Here is a 6,000-nt window from a genome sequence, read left to right as displayed (position 1 = left end):
AAATAGGGTTCCTTCATCAGTCGCTCTCTTGTTTTGCATTCCATCCGCTTGGTTGTGTAATGAAGTCATCTTCGTCCTGGAGGAGGATAAGCCAGATTCGTTAATGAGAGAGTTAGCCACTATTGACTGACTCTATAGTGAGCGATCCGGTGTGTGGTGTCATATTATAATTAACATGACCCAGCATCGATCGGAGTTTCTGGACGCTTATAAGGATTTTTGTTTTAGGGCATATTTTGAGCGTTGCTAGTGCTCGTTATGTTAACAGTAAATGTTGTACTAATCTGTCAACGATTAGTTTGTTTTAGGCATTTGAATCGATTATCCGAACTTTTAGTTTTGTGTCAATTTTTTGGGGACTTTGTAATAGATTTCGGGTCGATATTGGTGCCTGCTTTCCGGTGTTTGAAAAGCATATTGTGAAGGGCTGTTTCGAGAAATAAATCTTGTTTCTCTGTGTTTAACCATTCCCAGGTTTCATGGTTTCGTTAACAATATTTGCTGTAAACGGCCTTTGGAATCGGTTCGGTCTGAGGAGAGTATTGGTTTATTTAATTCATGCCGCCAACTTTGATTACTTATATGGCAGCTTTCTAATATTTTGTTTTCTTTGCCAGATGATGTTTCCTGTATTGCTCAGCAATCTTTTCAGTCTGGTTGATTGTAGTACCAATTCGGTGACAGATTGCATCTTGGTTTTATACGATAAAGTGGCATAAAATGGTGACCCAAAAAAATTGTTTCCCCCGTTGTTAAAACTGCTATCTTGAAACCTTTTAACTGTTTGAGCGATATGGGCAAAGTGTGTTTGAATTAATTCACTGGACTTTTTCGGTTGTCGTTTCGGATATCGACGGAATGCTTACTCCTTTACATTCTGGTCAAAGTTATATAACGAAGTATGATTTTGTAAGAAGGATTTGTTTTAGATGCTCATTTTATAGACCATGAGGAATGTCGTTAGAAACTACTCTAGGGTTGATCCCCGAAGTAAGCTCAGCTGCAGTAATATTCAGTTCACTCTCCTGTGTTGATAGAGTCCTCCCTTATGCGCTCAGTTTAAGCGAGCAGGCCGTAGATACCGAGACATCGCTATCTGTGCTCGTCTCAGACTGGTTTGATGAGACTTTGAGCTTGTTTTATTTGTAGCAAGGTTTACTGGTTTGAGTATATTTACATTACGTCAACGTCAAATGGGACCATTATCTGATAGGTTAATTGGTTTAAGGCACAAAACTTTGATGAAGTTTATTTTGTCCCAATGGTTTCCATGTAAGAGGCATGGTTAAAATATGTCTATATTTTTTACACAAAGATAATGGTTGAAGTGATCCATGTTTTTGCTTGTTTTTTTACTGCGTTACATATGAGGTAGTCGATGGATACCCCGGAGGATATTCTCGTGTTTGCTCGCCCTCGACCTAGATCACACACAGTCTTTTCATAAAATGGAGTGTTAGTGCTTGTAAAGTGACCTAAGAAAAAGCACAGATGTAAAGGAAAACGAGGGCAACTCCACACATCGGCTCTACCAAGATTGTTTAGTATTACGATATGGTGAATAAAAGGATCATTGCATTTATTTTGTGTGGAATACATGGCGAGACACCGGTGAATCGATAGTGCTTTGACCCTAGTCATGTGATCTGGGTCCCCGGTAAACCGGTTTGTTGATTGAGTGATTCGTCTTAACGGTGTTTCGGAACCAAAAATGGGGTTCCTTCATCAGTTGCTCTCTTGTTTTGTATCCCATCCGCTTGGTTGTGTAATGAAGTCATCTTCGTCCTCGAGGAGGAGAAGCCAGATTCGTTAATGAGAGAGTTAGCCACTATTGACTGACTCTATAGTGAGCGATCCGGTGTGTGGTGTCATATTATAATTAACATGACCCAGCATCGACCGGAGTTTCTGGACGCTTATAAGGATTTTTGTTTTAGGGCATATTTTGAGCGTTGCTAGTGCTCGTTATGTTAACAGTAAATGTTGTACTAATCTGTCAACGATTAGTTTGTTTTGGGCATTTAAATCGATTATCCAGGAAATATCATCTGGCAAAGAAAATCAAAATCCGAGAAAGCTGCCATAGAAGTAATCAAAGTTGGCGGCATGAATTAAATAAACCAATACTCTCCTCAGACCGAACCGATTTCAAAGGCCGTTTACAGCAAATATTGTTAATGAAACCATGAAACCTGGGAATGGCTAAACACAGAGAAACAAGATTTATTTCTCAAAACAGCCCTTCACAATATGATTTTCAAACACCGGAAAGCAGGCACCAATATCGACCCGAAATCTATTACAAAGTCCACAAAAAATTGACACAAAACTAAAAGTTCGGATACTAACAAACTAATCGTTGACAGATTAGTACAACATTTATTGTTAACATAACGAGCACTTGCAACGCTCAAAATATGCCCTAAAACAAAAATCCTTATAAGCGTCCAGAAACTCCGGTCGATGCTGGGTCATGTTCATTATAATGTGACACCACACACCGGATCGCTCACTATAGAGTCAGTTAATAGTGGCTAACTCTCTCATTAACGAATCTGGCTTCTCCTCCTCCAGGACGAAGATGACTTCATTACACAACCAAGCGGATGGGATACAAAACAAGACAGCGACTGATGAAGGAACCCCATTTTTTGTTCCGACACACCGTTAAGACGAATCACTCAATCAACAAACCGGTTTACCGGGGATTCAGATCACATGACTAGGGTCAAAGCACTATCGATTCACCGGTGTCTCGCCACGTATTCCACACAAAATAAATGCAATAATCCTTTTATTCACCATATCATAATACTAAACAATCTTGGTAGATCCGATGTGTGGAGTTGCCCTCATTTTCCTCTATATCTAATTTTCACCTTAATATAATACATTTTGAGCATATTTTGAGGGGTACTAGGATATGGCAAATATGTTGAAACGCATACATATTTATCAAACAAGTCTTTATGAAAGTTGTCAGTTGACCTGAATATGATACATTAGTATAGCACTGGAAAAAACATTTTTACTCTTCATTTGGTATATTATAAAGTGCAAGAACATCTACAGTTTTCATGCAATATAATGAGAACCTACGTCTACCCCCAAGTTTCATTTGCAAAGTACAGCTGTTCTCCAATATATAGTTTTAACATTAATTTAGATAGAATCTGTAAAAAAGACAAACTTTGTACGATATCTAGCCTATATTATTTGTTAATAAGACATATCTAAGCTATGAAAGATACGTTTAAAGGGGTACTCATTATGATTTATTAGCAATTAGGATCATGTTTTGAAAGGCAGCAGGATATATTTGCTGAAACCCATGAGACTTTATTTAACAAGCGTCCATGAAAGTTTTGTACCAAACTGTTTTTATACGTAAGGCCAAAGTAGTAAATTCTTTGTTTTGCGTCCGCGCGCGCCTAGGTTTTTGGAGATTTTTCAAAAAACAAACACAAACTTTCCTTTCAAAATTTCGCCGTTGGTGGCGCTATTTTGTCGCAAAAACAAGTAGTGGCTTTTAACTTTGCGACGAAATACTCCTTTACGGCAGTCAGATTTCACTAATGGACCACGCTGTGACGTAAAACAGTACTCAGTACATATTTACCCCTGTCGACTCTCACGATGAAAAATGGATGTAAGCAGAAAATAATCGAAGTTGAAAAACAGGAAATCTTTGCACGGCAACTTGAAGGCATGGTCACTGCGAGCAATCGGGACTTGAACAGAGAGAGCCTGAGATTCAGCCGGCCGATTGGACTTGGGTACCACGACTCAGAGAGTATGGCAGATGGAAAATCGGAAAGTGTTGAGGCCTTTCCTATTAATTGGTCTTTTAGGTTTGCCAAAATTTGGTTAATTCGTCCATTTTAACTTGAAACAAACAATAAACCAGTAATCAGTCCTGTAAACGAAAGGCCTTTACGTACTTTTTTGTTCAGTTTGGGTGTGGAAAAAGTATATTAGAATCCCTCTGTGAAAGTTCAAAAATAATCGCAATCATACCAATCCATAATCCAATAACACTAGGTCAGAATTTGTAAGACAATAGTTGTAAACATAGACACAAACAGCACAGAACAGACAGTAAATAGACGGTACACAAACAAAGTCAAATTCATGAAAGAAAGATATATGGACCTCTGGCCAAAAGACCAAGAAGTGATAACTTGTAGTAGGCAGTTGTAGCTGCTCTTGAAGGAGGTCACACTTTCTGCATTAATGACATCGGCTGGTAAGTCAAACGGTTAGTTCATGAAGTTTGGGACAGTGTGCTCAAGTTCTCAAGTCGGCTGCTAACTCAAGTGAAAGGTTACAGTGGTCATGGCCTTTGATGATTAATTCTAGAGTTGAATCATATCGCCGCGAATTCTTCTCTGTTCAAGTGTTATTAAACCAAGCTGTTTAAGTCTATTTTGATAATTGTAGTTTTGGTGTTTAGGTATTACTTGCCGTGCTAAGATTTTTATGTCTTTTTGTAGCCATGGTGACCAAGCTTGTACTGCATGTTTGAGCTGTGGTCTCACAAGTTGCTTGTAAAGACGAAGAATGACATTTTTTTTATTTGATCGACAATTATCATTTTATGAGATCAACATTCTGTTTGCTTTTTTGCAAACTTATATAACATTTGCTTGAGGTTTTAAGGTAGATGAAATAGATCGCCCAAGTCATTTTCTTCAGTTGTTTGTCGCAGTGAAATATTGTTCATTGAGTATTTATTGAAGGGGTTATTGTAGCCAATATGCGTCTGCCAGTGTTCACTAATTTTTTGTAGCTTGTCCAAATCAGTTTGTAGAATTTCAAGATCACTACAATTTCGCAAGGTGATGATTTGTCTTGGTATTGTCAGTAAATTTTTGAGTTCAGAACTAATTTCACCACCAGTATGATTGATGTAGATTAGAAAGAGTATTGGTCCAAGAACTGAACCCTTTGGGACACCACTTGTGACGTTTTGTCCATTCAGATGATGCTCCATCTATCACTACTCGCTGTTTTGTATTTGTCAATCAAGCTTTTACCTACTGTAGATTATTTCCATGCCATGATACTTCATCTTTTCAATCAATCGGGGGCGTGGTACTTTGAAAGTGCAAGGAATATATTCGGGTCTGATGAGTCTGTGTGAGGAGACTGACAATTGCGAAATGCTTTCTTTTATTTGATGGAAAGGAAAGGTGCTGGTTTTACAGATGGTCCCGAGGAAGCTACAGGGAATACTTTTGTCAAGTATATCACCAATTTCTTCTTCTCTCTGATGCCCATCTTTCTAAAATTAAATGCAGAGGCTACAAGTTACCATTTCTGTTTGGTGTTTTCTTTCAAAACAGACACCTTTCAGCAAAACTATGACATTCCATCAGAGCATAGACATTACAAGAAACTTGAAAGAAACGTACAAGAACTTGAGGACAAAAGACCGCTACTGTATACTGTTATAGTGTACCAATTCCTCAAACTGTCCAGATTTAAGTAATTTGATGAGGCTGTCAAGTTGCTGTGCAATGGTATTGACATGTGGACACTTTGAATGCACAAGAAAGAAATCTAAAACTAATAAGAGAAAAGCAAACATCAAAGAATGACTGTTTATTTTGATCCATTTGTTATGAAAATGCATACAGTGATCATACAGTGTGACACACTGTGACAGGAGTATTCATGTGGTTTGAGAAAAATCGTCCAATAAAGGCAAACAGATTTTGTGTTAAATTTTCTGTGTGTTTTTTAGCCGCTTACCCGCGTACCTTTTAGGATTTTGAGTGGACGCAAAACAAAGAATTTACTTACTTTGGCCTAACCTAGATTGTAGGGTATGACACAAAGAATTTTATCACTCTTTATTTTTGCATATCATACAGTACATTGTCATCACAAGTTGTTGTGATATAGCAAAATACTCCAGTCCTAAGTTTTATTTGCAAACTACATCTCTTCGAAAACTTACCATAGATGTACTTTGCGGTTTGATTGAATGGGGTAAGG

This window comes from Ptychodera flava, unplaced genomic scaffold (assembly GCF_041260155.1).
Source record: "Ptychodera flava strain L36383 unplaced genomic scaffold, AS_Pfla_20210202 Scaffold_29__1_contigs__length_4469600_pilon, whole genome shotgun sequence".
NCBI classification, from domain to species: domain Eukaryota; kingdom Metazoa; phylum Hemichordata; class Enteropneusta; family Ptychoderidae; genus Ptychodera; species Ptychodera flava.
This window is presented reverse-complemented; position numbering follows the sequence as displayed.